Genomic DNA, 14,319 nt, shown 5'->3' on the forward strand with positions numbered 1-14,319 from the left:
AGCTTGGCACCCTGATGGATTTATCAGTTGTATGACAAACCACTTTATTAATCTCTGCAAAATAAGCCTTTTTAAAAAAAAAAAAAAAAACACAACATATTCTCAGTTTTTTATGTAATATCTTGTGTTGAAACCCATTAATCAGTTTATGAGAGAACAATGTCAGTAAATTCAGAATCATAATTATTATTATAACAAGAACAATAGAAGTTATGCTGCCTTAAATATTTTGGATAGATTTAGGATGTGTTTAACTGACGCTCTAAACCAGGGGTAAAATATAGCATAGATGAGAGGATTCAGACCTGAATTAATATACAACATCCATAACATAATATAGGCTGTAACAGAAGTCATTCTTGTGTTTGGTGTTAGAGATCAACTATAATAGGGAATCCAGCAAAACAGATAAACCGTCACAATGATTCCTAATGTCAGAGCGGCTTTACTCTCAGATTTCCTCCTCACTGAACCTTCTGTTAGATGTTTTCCACTCCTCATCAGAGAGTTTATAACTTTCACTTGCTGATGTGCGACATAAAAGATTCTCAAATATAAAGTTATAATGATGGTACAAGGAAGCACGAAAGACAGGAACAGGTCAGCGATTGTCCAGGCAAAAGTAATGATAATTACACATTCTCCATAACATGTGTATTTTCTATGTGAGATACTCATACCAATTGCAATGCTATAAGCTGAAGAGAAAAACCAGCAAACACAGATAATAATTATTGTTGTTATCATTGTTATTTTCTGTGGGTACAGCAGAGGGTGACAAACGGCCACATAACGGTCAACAGCTATTAAAACTAAATTACTCAGAGATGCAGAGAAAAGCAGCCCTGTCATTATTATAAACAGTATACAGAAAGTGTCTCCAAAGTACCAACATGTTTCAATCAACTTAATTGCCTCCAAGGGCATGGTAATAAGTCCTACGAGCAGGTCGGCCACAGCCAGAGAGAGAATGAGCATGTTGGTAGGAGTGTGAAGCTTCTTGAAGTGAGAGATGGAGATGATCACCAGCAGATTCAGAAACACAGTCCATACTGACAGCAATGAAAAAAACACATACGTGATATTGTATTCATGTGTGGAGCGTTTTGTCTTGATGCATGATGAGTTAATGGCAGGAAAGCAGTATTGAGTCTCATGATCTTCTGTCTCATAGGCCATGAGTGAAGTCTCATCCTGATAGGAGTTTGATCTGATCTCCTTACTGTTCTGTCATTATATTATGTCTAGATCAGACTGACTCAACCCATTCACCACCCACTCTGATGCTGCATAATGATATCATCTTGTGATGTTGCTCTGTAATGTAATAATTTAAATACACTATGGGGCAGTTTCCCAGACAGGGCTTATCCCAGAATAAAATGCATGTTTTAGATGCTTTAATTTATAGACATTAGAGGTCTACAGGCGTCCAAAAATTCCTATCTGAACCCAAAGAGACCCGTAAATGTGCTACAGTGAACCGACCCGAGCCCGTCTATTATTTAAAAGCTGGACCCGAACCCGTTCGGGAAGACACAGACCTGACCGGCAAATATTAAGCTACTTAATTAAGCTGTTACAAATATTTTACCTATGCACAATCCTCATTGCCAAGAAAGTTCCATCCATGTTGTGTAAAACACAATTGTGTAAATGTTCAAGAGCAAATATCCCAGCACTAAATCAATGAACTATGGGTGACAGTGGTAGTCATAGTTTAAAACAAGTAAGAAAATCAGCTTATTAGATGTCCACTACTTTTCTTCATCTATCCTGAATTTGTAAATGTCCTGTAAATTACGGGAATCAGTGAGAGACGTAGAGTAATCATTTTTTCAAGAAATCATTTGTACTGTATATGTGTTGAACACAACCATCCGCCCTTGTCCGTGGTTGAGTATGTGTCACAGGTCGGAGCGGACCACAGATGTCATGAGTCTCGCCCCTCCCTAGTTTCCACCTCGAGGAGGTCCCAAGAGCACCCCAATGACCAGACACACAGAGCGCGTAAGTATAATTAAAACAAACTTTATTAAATTACTTAAAAAAAGTGTGGGGAAGGGGAAAGGAAGGCTAAAATCCAACTCTCTGGTTGGAGAGTCTCTTAGACTCCGTCATGGGAAATCTCAGGTGGGTCCTTCCTATTCTTGACTTCTAGCTATGCGACATAATCAGCTTATTCACAAAGTGCCCCTTTGTTCTGGCTTGCAGGGAGACTGTTTGGGGCCCTCTCCTTTCCTGGACGCAAGGGATACAGATGGTAAGTATTGAGGGTTTGAATGTAAGATGGGTACCTGTGGCCACACGTGGCGAGCTCCGAGACGGTCCAGCGGGTTGCACTCCTGACCGTTCAGATACAGGTGGGGCTGTACGTCGGCTGCCGGGATCTAACTCGAACCGTCCTGTAAGTGTATGGAGGGTTTCCGCTGTTGATGTGTCGCTGGCCAACAGGTAGAGGTACAGGTAGGCGCTTCAGGAAGAATCCGCTAGATCTAAACTGGAGCAGACAGGTAAATATAACAAGACCGTGTACTAATGGTAGACAGAGAGGCCACTGGATCTTCCCTTGGGTCACAGGTAAGTATGCAACACAGTTAGTATATCGAAAGGGCAACGGGGGATCCTTTGGGCCTATAGGTAGGTGTACAACACAGTATGCTGGCTTTAGCTTTGGGCATCAGGTAAGTACATCAAAGGTAACTGGGGCTTCACTTGGGCTTACAGGCGGGTGTACAACACAGTATGCTGGCTTTAGCTTTGGGCATAAGGTAAGTACATCAAAGGAAACTGGGGCTTCACTTGGGCTTACAGGCGGGTGTACAACACAGTATGTTGGCTTTAGCTTTGGGCATAAGGTAAGTACATCAAAGGTAACTGGGGCTTCACTGTGGCATACAGGCGGGTGTACTTGCTGGCTCTAGCTTTGGACACAATGTAAGTACTTCAAAGGTAAGTGGGGCTTCACTTGGGCTTACAGGCGGGTGTACAACACAGTATGCTGGCTTTAGCTTTGGCGGTGGCTTACAGTGAATATACGGGGAAAACAGAAAGTGGATGTAACTCACAGACCTTTGAGGAGATGGACGTCAGGATTTAACCTTTTCTAAGGCTTCAACAAAGGCTGGTAGCGATGCGGTTCGAAAACTGCTGCTGCGTTGGGCTGAACACGGCCTCCGCTGGTATCACCACACAGATAAGTTCAGGTAAGATGTCTCACCAAGGGTGGGCTACACTGGGTGGATCGAACGCTTCCCTCTCCTCTCCTCCAACCGACAGGACAAGAGATCTAGACAGGGGCGAACCTTTGAAGATGCTCCACAACAGGTAATTATACACACACACAGCTGATTTTCTCCTACAGCAGCCAACTTCTCACCGTTAACATCTCCCAATGTATCCACACTATTCTTACTTGAGGTTATTGTCGCACCACCGACACGTGGGGGAACAAGAGTCAGGATGTCACCAACGGCATATAAATGGAGATGGTTACTTCGCCAGCCTCAACGCTCACTTCCTTCACAGGATTTCGTCTGGTCTGAAAGGTGGTTGTTGACGACACAGACACAGCACAGCACTGCAATTTTCAAGTGTATACACTCACAGCAAAGGACAAAGACTCACCCACTGCACTCCACACACTCTTGGTGAATTAGGGTCAAAACCACGTCTGACTGGGGACTCGTCCTGGAAATCGTCGAGACACTGATACAGCGAGTAATCAGATGAAAACGTCACCGCCGCTACACCCCAGCGTCTCTCTTAGCTCACTGTTTCCCGGCTCACCCACAATTCTTCTCCACGGTGAGGCCACTACATGCTATGCTACCACTCACAAAAGGCTCACAGGTAATTACTCTTGAGGATTATGCTGCTGAACAGTAATTTGGGGTACTCACACTGTTGGTAACACGAGGTCTCTTTTCCTCTTCTTTTCCAGCTACTGGATAATTGCCCTGCTGCCGTATCACTGTCTCTGAACGGCCTCTTTCAGCAGTACTTTCCGGTGAGTCTTCCTGTTTGCAATCACTCAGAGTTGGTTACACATTTCCATAGATCGTTTCACCCATAGGCATTTATCTAAATATACTCATCCCGATCTCTGTTCCTGCCAAACACTTAATCCTTCTTCGCCCAGCCAACAATATCCTTCGCCTTCTGTCCACTGCACTCGCCCGAACACTCCAACTCACACGCCGTATCGGCTAGAATAAACTCCACCATCTGATGTTTCTGAGGTTCTCTTTATACTCCTCCTCCTCTCCACATCGTCCAACCCGCGATCGCCACGCTCGTCGACACACCTGCAATCAATGAAGCCCTAAGTTCCCGGAAGTAACCGGTGTTTGAGGATTTCGGTCCGGGCGGAACCAATCTTCATCACTTTTAGTTCCGCCCTTACAAAGTCACTCCGTGACATATGCTTTGGAAGCTGCGTGGACACAGACTGCCGTGGAAATTTTGTTGAATTCTGATGACATTCATCCCTCTGAATACTATGTGCGGCAGGTGTTGGCACAAATTGCCAGGTAGGCAGGAGCTCCTCACACAGGTCGTATTCCAGCTGTGTGGAGGTGAGTGGAGATCAAATGACTAAACTACCAGTGCCTCAGCTTTACAGCTAATAAGCCAAAAGACAACTACAGTTTACTTGTCTTGCTAACATGAGTCATATAATATTATAATCATTCTATAGTGTTTATTTTACTATCCTTTGAAATAGTTTAAGGGGAACAAGTGAATCTGCTTGAACAAAATCGATGCGTGCCTGACCGTAAGCATGCGGTCTGGTGTGAGCCAGGCTCGAGCCCTGTTGGGGTCAAGTTCCATGCTTAAAATTGCAATCCGTTGTGTCGGGGTAAGCAAGCTCTTTTTGAGGTTGATGTTGAACCCCAAATTCTCCAGGTCCTCTTTTGACTATGCTATAACAAGTCAATCGTTGAGGAAACTTAATTTGCGGATGCCACTCTGTTTCAGATGGTCAAACACAGTTACATCAAATTTGATAAATGTACGTGGGGCTCAAGCAGGCCTGGCGCCAGGTTGGCATAACTTGGGGGAGGACTTAAATTTCTTCGGGAGGCTCCACACTATACCTTATTGTGAATGATTTCCTGCTCCTTTTCATTTATTTATTACGGACACCTATATTATTGCCTGTGATATGCCGATACACATTCGACTTTCACTATTAAATCGCCTAACAATCTTAATAAGCTTGATAATCATGAATTAACTTTGCTATCTCTTATCTAATCTCAGGCAAAATATTTCCATGTGCAAATTAAAAACACAGGTGACGTTATCTTGATTGGTGTTTTAGCCTGCAATGTTTCAAACATTCGTTCCTTAAATGCAAATAACACAAACTAGCAATGATGCTGTCATATCATCACCATGGGAAATGAAGACATGACAAACTGAGAAGACAAATCTGACTTTGGAACATCAGGACTGCCGTCCATCTGGGCTAACTATGGAGTGGTGTCACAACCGCTGCTGCAGCCATATTCCCCAGGAAGCTTCTGAAATTGTTTAAGTGAGACCACGCTCTTGCCTTTGAATGTCTTCAGGCAAGTCAGGATTGACTGTACATGCACTTCTGTTAGACTCGTGGTTCAATCGACGAGTCCAGTTCCATATCGAGAAAAGAGATCCTCTGCCTAGGGCAAAGTTTGCTCTTTACCCAGTTGACCTGAAGATCTAGAAGGGCAAGGTTTTGAGTACATGCTCTGTGTGTTCGCAAAGCATCTGACGAGACTGCACTATTATGATCCAATTGTCGAGATATGCCAGAATGCCCACACCGCTCCCTCTCTCAGGGGTTTATATGCCCCTTCGACAACTTTGGTGAAGACACGAAGAGAGAGAGAAAGCCTAAACGGTAAGACTTGTACTCATATCCCCAAAGCGGAGAAACGGCTTGTGTTGTTGGAGAATCAAGACATGAAAGTACGCATCCTTCAGGTCAATGGCTGCGAACCAATCATGTGGACGAATGCAATGAAATATGCTTTTGTGCGTCAGCTTTGTGAATGGCAACTTGTGAAGTGCTTGATTCAGCAAACGCAGGTCCAGGATCGGTCGCAACCTGCTGCTTTTCTTGGGTACAAAGAAGTAAGGGCTGTAAAACCCAGACCCAGAACCGTGGGTAAGATCCAATGTGAGCTCTTTCCAAGCTCCCAGACACTGAACGAGATGGATTAAGGCATGATTGGTGTACTCGCGGCATTCAGAGTGATGATGGTTGTTGATGCGCTCTGTGTGAGTACACCAACAGTAGTCTTGTGTAAACTAACACTCACTTGACTCCACTGATGGGTGGCTAAGCTGGAGAAAGTCCATTGTAAGAGTCCTGGTTGCTGTGACACACCCGCTGGTGATAGAGAAAGGAAGGACGTTTGGTTTTGCACCCGTCTGTAGCTCCTGTGTTTCTCTGGAGACCTGGAGACAGAGGTGGAATTACACTCTTTGTGTGCTTTTCGTGGGTGCTGGCTGAGAAACTGGCAGGACAGAGATTAATGAAAATAAAGGATCCCTGCCCGACTCACTTCCAGGGGGGAGAGGTGCCTTGACCATCTCCGAAGAGCAATCCCCTCCATATCTTGGTCCCGTGACTCAGAGCCGCTTAGATTTGCGTTTTCCACTTCTTTTAGCAGTCTGAGCGGACAGGGCGAACTGCTTATGGCAGGTTCCTCAGTGCTGCCAAGATGGAGGAATGAAAAGGCCGTAGCAGGATGCCCACGGTGAGGAGCAGGCCGAGACACTGATGCAGCAGAGGGCAGCTAGTCTCAGATGTGGCGCGATTGCCTCAGTTTGCTCTTGGGGTTGCCGAGAACTGTTGGATAAAGCTCTTGGCCGCGCCACCGAAATGGCTGGTCTGGGAAACCGGAGCATTCGGGAGATGATTCTTTTCTACCTCCATCATGTCACACAGACAGAGATGGCATTCCTGGACGACCAGAGTGGACATCGAGCCGGGATTCGAACTCAGGTCGCCAGAAGTGCGTCTGCACCATGTGTCGGAGCTCCGTCCACTACACTATCAGCTCCAATGAACATGGTCATTCTTAACACCAGGTCAGTGGCTCCACAGTGTTCTTTGAAGGCTGCCGGATGGTGACCTCCCCTTGCAGATTCCTCAGTGCTTTAGCCTGGTCGACCTGCAGCAACGCCATGGTGTGCACGGCAGAGGCTGCCTCACTACAAGCCCAGTGGGCTAATGAGTGAAAGGTGGCTAGTTGTTGGGATGCCAGCATAACCCTTTAGTGGCTCCATCAAAAGAGCTGACCATCATGAACCTCAGGGAAAGAAAAGTACAGGTGGTTCGGACTGTGCTGTTCTTGCAGCCCCGTAGTACCAATCATTGTGGTGGGGCGGGAGCTCTGCACTCCATCCAACCATTTCCGCAGCCAGAGCGAACATGGTCGCAATCTTGGGGTTGAACACGGGCTCTGCAACCCCACCTGAAGTAGGGAGAGGGTCAGACTCGGCGTCCAAAATAGACAGCCCCCTCTCAGATGTTGCGACAGACATAGAATCCTCGTCCGGACAGACAAATCTCAAGCGCAGCGTAGAACATGCACTACCTCGTCTCTATTGGAACCTCCGGCTGTGGATCAGGGTGCTAAGAGCTACAGTGAGAGCCGACTGATTCAGCACTGTTATACAGAGACCGACCTTCCAGAGCTTTGCTGCTGCACTTTTAACGGGGCTTAGCAACAGGAAGGGGGTGACATTCCCGGAGGTACAAAACCATCTCTGCAAATCCAAGAGGCTCACGCTCTCATTAGGAGTATTAACCCTCCAAGAACGCAACCTCAGTGTGCACTCTTAGCCACGAGAGACTACCATGGCCATCCTGCGGACCCATACATTTCCCACATCCAGAACTGCACAGACAAAATTTCATCTTTAGAAAGAAATCCATGCTGCGCTGGATTGATGAAGCACACAGGAAAGTGCAACGCACACACTCAAATGTTAAATACTTGCACGGCGCCGACAAATGCAAATACCTGCATACCAAGTTCAATAGCGTTTTAATAGTTTCTCGAAGTAGATTGGTCTCCCAATTCGACGGTCACAACGTGACGTCGTAGTGACTGACTGAATTATTATTGTGCAAAATGAATGCATGCAATATTAGCTAATTCTTGCCTGGCTGCCAAACTTCTCCACAAAGTGTTGATCCATGCCTGGCATCTTTTCTCATCTTTAGTAAATAAAAAATTGACAAGGCATTTGTTTCTGGGATAAGTTTTGCCTCTAGCCAGAAACTGTCTATATCAGTGTGTTCAGATTTTGTCCCACCATGATTCATTTTCTGCTTTGTGTAAAACAAAAAAAATTCTACAAATTAAATTACTTTAAATGTTCTGTCTATATTTTAAAATGACTCCAATGCTTTCAAAAGTGTGAGGTGAAGCAGAAGAACAAATAATAGAAATTAGCCTGTAGTGTCAGCTTTGGCCACTACAGCATTGATTAATTTATGCAGACATTGTGAATTTACTCTTTTGTATACGTTTCTTTATGTATTTACTTTAGGCCAGTGTAAATACAGGTCCAGTCCATGTTCTGCACATGAATGCATGATCCTTAAGTGCCTTAACAAACAGATTATTTTGGATCATTTCATACAGCAAGAATAAAAAAGCATTTTACTGGCACCAGATTGACATTGCTTTTATTTGCCCCTGCTTTAGACTTGCAAACTTTTCTGTGACCCATTTTAGAAAATAATGATTAATTTTGTATATTTAATCTTTATGTTTAATTCTTATTGTCTTACACACTGTCAGAAAAAAAAGGTACAAAACTGTACCTTTTTTGTCGCTGTGGCGGTACCCCAAGGTACCATTTTGCACCTTTACAGGTATATAAACATAATACAATGTTGTACCTTTTGGGGTGCATTACTGTTCCTTAAGGATCTATTTTGTACCTTTAAAGGTACAGTTAACTGTTTTGTACCCCTAAAATTTAACTGGTACAAAATTGTTCCTTACACAATTTGTCCTTAGGGTATAATATTGTACCCCATAAGGTACAACATTTTAATGTGTTGTATAACCATAAAGGTACAAAAGTTACCTTTTAAGGTACCACCCCAGCGACAGAAAAAAGAACAACTTTATACTTTATTTGTGCAGGGTCTACAGGGTGGGTTATGTTAACACCTGTATGTTGCATACAAAGATTATCGACCATAGCATTGTTAAAAGATGGAAACAAACTCACATGAAAGTAGATTGACAGACTGATGCAATAGTTGCTCTTGATGATGCAGGTCAGTGTATTGTGTGCTCATGTCAAACTTGTTCAGTTACCCAACATTAATTTATGCACATAAAATAATTCATAGTGTTCATTAAATTCAACATTAAAATCAGTTTTCTCTTATTGGGACATCTGTCCTGAAAAACTAATCAAGCTAAATATTTTTTTATACAAATAGTGTTGTTGTGCCTAAGTATTACTGTATGCATGTTTTATTTTGCTTGTTTGTTCTGTGCTGCAGATTCTGATGTATTTAAGACTAAAAGCCGGATTACTTTTTTATTAGTTTAATTTGTAACAAAGAAAAGAGTGAATTAAACATTATACACATTTACACATGTAGCCTATCTGTATAATTTATATTTTTGGCCTGCAGTTTCCATAAACCCGCTTGGGTACCCTGATGTGATTTATGGCACACCACTCTATTAAGCTCTGCCAAACTAAAGGTTTATTTTAACATATTCTTAGTTTTTAATATAATATCTTGTGTTGTCAAGTTCTTGAGAGAACACTGCCAGTAAATCCAGAACCAAAATTATTATTATAAGGCACAAGACCAGTAGAAGTTATGCTGACTTAAATATTTTGGATAGATTTAGGATGTTTTTAACTGACGTTCTAAACCAGGGGTAAAATATAGCATAGATGAGAGGATTCAGACCTGAATTAAAATACACCATCCATAACATAATATAAGCTATAACAGAAGTCATGCTTGTGTTTGGTATTAGAGTTAAAATAAAAAAGGGAATCCAGCAAAACAGATAAACCGTCACAATGTTTTTCTAATGTCAGAGCGGCTTTGCTCTCAGATTTCCTCCTCACTGAACCTTCTGTTAGATGTTTTCCACTCCTCATCAGAGAGTTTATAACTTTCACTTGCTGATGTGCGACATAGAAGATTCTCAAATATAAACTTATAATGATGGTACAAGGAAACAGGAAAGTCAGCAACAAATCAACAATTGACCAGACAAACGTAAGCATTGCTATACATTCTCCATAACGTGTTTTTTCTATGTGAGATACTTATAATTGAAATGTTATAAACAGAAGAGAAAAACCAGCAAACACAGATAATAATTATTGTTCTAGTCATTGTTATTTTCTGTGGGTACAGCAGAGGGTGACACACAGCCACATAGCGGTCAACAGCTATTAAAAATAAATTACTCAGAGATGCAGAGAGGAGCAATCCCATGGTTATTAAAAACAGTCTACAGATAATCTCTCCAAAGTACCAACATGTTTCAATCAACTTAATCGCCTCCAAGGGTATCACAATAAGTCCTACGAGCAGGTCGGCCACAGCCAGAGACAGAATGAGCATGTTGGTTGGAGTGTGAAGCTTCTTGAAGTGAGAGATGGAGATGATCACCAGCAGATTCATAAACACAGTCCATACTGACAGCAATGAAAAAAACACATACATGATATTGTATTCATGTGTGGAGCGTTTTGTTTTGATGCATGATGAGTTAATGGCAGGAAAGCAGTATTGAGTCTCAGGATCTTCTGTCTCATAGGCCATGAGTAAAGTCTCCTCCTGTTAAGAGTTTGATCTGATCTCCTTACTGTTCTTTCATTTATAAAGTATCTGAATCAGAGTGACTCAACCCATTCACCACCCACTCTGATGCTGCATAATGATATAATCTTTTGATATTTTTGTAATTTATTCTTTTAAATATTTTTTTAAAAATTTACAAATTTGGTTTGTGGTACGGTATGTTTCCTTTCCTGAAAACAGTTGTTAAAAAGTAAATTTGAAGAGTTTGGTTCCAAAACGCGATAAACGGCATTTAAAAAAAATGAGTTACTGCCAAAATCAGTATTATATCAGGTCAGTTTTTAAAAGTAAATTCTTAATTTTTACGCAAAATCCAATATCCACTGTGTTTTTTTGTCATCTTTTCTCCCTTTTTTCCCAAAACGCGATAAACGCCAGTCCTCCTTTTCTACAGAATGCAATTAATCCACTCCACAAATTACAGCGCACCATTCCACGCAATGTAAACAAACAATGGCGGCGTGTTGAGTACATGGAATCCTAGTTTTCCTCATCTACTTTGTACTTCGTGATCAACAAACAAACAAAACAAAATAATACTTTAATGGCATTAATAATAACCCTGTTGTGGTTTCTGTGATGGGAAAGAAACGTACACCATCAACATCTAATAATTTACACGGGAGGCACTCGGGAGCCAGTTGCTTGTTCTCCCGACAGCATCAAGCTTCTGTCATGCTAACACATTGACCCCAGGGGATCTTATAAAAAACTTTCCAAAATTTTACTCAATGTCAACAAAAATTGATCAGGACTTAAACATTTTACAGCTGATCGCTGTGAAAAATGTTAGGCAACGCCCCAAGTATAACCGCAGCAAATACTATATGACAAAGTAAGTGTTTTGGTTAATGCCATTAATGTTTATTTTTTTGTTACAATAATTTGTAACAGAAAATAGTGGCTTTCATCTTGTCACTTGGTTGGTATAGAAAACATGTTTTTACCGAAATTAGTCAAAATGGATTTATTGCGTTATGGAACCAAACTCTTCATTTTTATATAAGTGACTTGTTTCTCAAATGAAACATGTTATTAAAAAATAGTTCACACCAAAATTAAAATGAGCCAGTAATTTGCTAAACTTAATTCCATAGGTGTTTATGTCTGAGTTTCTTTTGTTATACATTTAGAGTTTTATTAAATAATATCCTGGCTCTTCCTAGCTTTGTAATGGCAAAAATAGTGGCTGTCTGTTTGTCAAAAGGAATCCATAAGACTCCAAGCAAACAAAAGGTTGGGGAGAATTAATAAAATTCATATTTTACTTAGAGGTGGGCCGATCCGATATTCTGTATCGATATAAGTCCGATATTTGCGAAAATGGCTGGGTCGAATATTGTAGAAGTCGGGAAGTAGCTTGAACTGACCTAAGCGTCATTATACCCAGATCAAGAAAGAGTGCCTTGGACTGGTGTATGGAGTGCAGAGATTTCACAATTATGTCTGTTTCACAGACTTCCAAAATTTGTGGCGGAGACAGAACACAAGCCACTAATTGCCATCATCAAAAAAAAATGTGTTAGACCCCCTTTCGCCTTCAGAACTGCTTTAATTCTTCGTGGCATTTATTCAACAAGGTGCTGAAAGCATTCTTTAGAAATGTTGGCACATTTTGTTAGGATAGCACAAAGCTCCCGTTCCACCACATCCCAAAGATGCTCTATTAGGTTGAGATCTGGTGACTGTGGGGGCCATTTTAGTACAGTGAACTCACTGTCATGTCAAAAAAGCCAATTTGAAATGATTCAAGCTTTGTGACATGGTGCATTATCCTGCTTGAAGTAGCCATCAGAGGATGGGTACATGGTGGTCATAAAGGGAAGGACATGGTCATAAACAATGCTCAGTTAGGCCGTGGCATTTAAACAAGCCCAATTGGCACTAAGGGGCCTAAAGTGTGCCAAGAAAACATCCCCCATACCATTACACCACCACCACTAGCCTGCACAGTGGTAACAAGGCATGATGGATCCATGTTCACATTTTGTTTATGTCAAATTCTGACTCTACCATCTGAATGTCTCAACAGAAATCGAGACTCATCAGACCAGCAATAATTTTCCAGTCTTCCCCTGTTCAATTTTGGTGAGCTCGTGCAAATTGTAGCCTCTTTTTCCATTTTGTCGTGGAGATGGGTGGTACCCTGTGGGGTCTTCTGTTTTTGTAGCCCATCCGCCTCAAGGTTGTGCGTGTTGTGGCTTCACAAATGCTTTGCTGCATACCTCGGTTGTAACGAGTGGTTATTTCAGTCAAAGTTGCTCTTCTATCAGAGCTTGAATCAGTCGACCCATTCTGCTCTGACCTCTAGCATCAACAAGGCATTTTCGCTCACAGGACTGCCGCATACTAGATGTTTTTCCCTTTTCACAACATTCTTTGTAAACCCTAGAAATGGTTGTTCGTGAAAATCCCAGTAACTGAGCAGATTGTGAAATACTCAGACCGGCCCATCTGGCGCCAACAACCATGCCACGCTCAAAATCGCTTAAATCACCTTTCTTTCCCATTCTGAAATTCAGTTTGGAGTTCAGGAGATTGTCTTGATCAGGATCACATCCCTAAATGCATTGAAGCAACTGACATGTGATTGGTTGATTACATAATTGCTGTAGCGATTCAGCGGGAGGAGGGGAATAAAGTTATTTGAAACAATATAAACCTCCGACTGTAATACTACGGGGATTCCCAAGGGAATCTTAGATTTTAGCTCAAAAGGGAATATTATGTATAACTAACTGTAATTAATTATACAAGTTTATCAGGTTTTACCTGGCGTAGCAGAATTAATAATAACAATTAATTAATATGTTCGTCCACCGAAGACATATATCCATAATCGTATATTAACGTCTAAGAAATGTTAATTTCATGGCCTTTAAAATTAACCTTCTTACTGATATACAGTGCTACTCGCAGCGTGTAGCTGGATCAAAAGGCAGAAATAGTGACTTTAATTTCGTGAGCATTGAACACAGAAACAGTTCAATTGTGAAAATGCAAAACCGGTTTATTAACTACAAAACGAAGTACACACAATGACTAACTAAACATACACATATACAATAACATAAAACATAGATGAGAAAGAAAAGACTGAAAAGCTAGAGAGAGAGTAAAAGATTGGCAAAAACACTATTGCTTAACATCTGCACAAACCATCGGAAAATCTCTAAGGATCGCCTTAATTTTCATAAGGGGTAAAGCTTAAACATCAGCGAGTAGAACAAGGTTAATACTTGCATTTGGCTCTTTGTGATGTAATACGAAGTTTCTTGTGCGCGCGGGTGCGAGCAGAGAGAGAGAGAGAGAGAGATAATCCAGGTGTGCTCGTAAGTCCGTTTGGTTGTTCCGTATGGCGGAGTGTTCCGCGTAAATTGTCCGAACTCGAAGTGCAAAGTGCAAGCCAGGAAATTACTGTCCCGAAGAGTAGGACAGGGCTCAGAGAAAAGATGATGAAT

The 14,319-nt window shown here is 41.8% G+C and overlaps 2 pseudogenes; both read right to left on the minus strand.

Moving 5' to 3' along the window:
* Positions 1-210: 210 nt before the first annotated feature.
* LOC135738954 (trace amine-associated receptor 13c-like) lies at positions 211-1,234 on the minus strand (annotated as a pseudogene).
* A 6,602-nt stretch (positions 1,235-7,836) lies between these two features.
* On the minus strand, positions 7,837-10,819 carry LOC135746748 (trace amine-associated receptor 13c-like; annotated as a pseudogene).
* Positions 10,820-14,319: the final 3,500 nt, after the last annotated feature.

Source organism: Paramisgurnus dabryanus, chromosome 10, assembly GCF_030506205.2.
Source record: "Paramisgurnus dabryanus chromosome 10, PD_genome_1.1, whole genome shotgun sequence".
Taxonomy (NCBI): Eukaryota; Metazoa; Chordata; class Actinopteri; order Cypriniformes; family Cobitidae; genus Paramisgurnus; species Paramisgurnus dabryanus.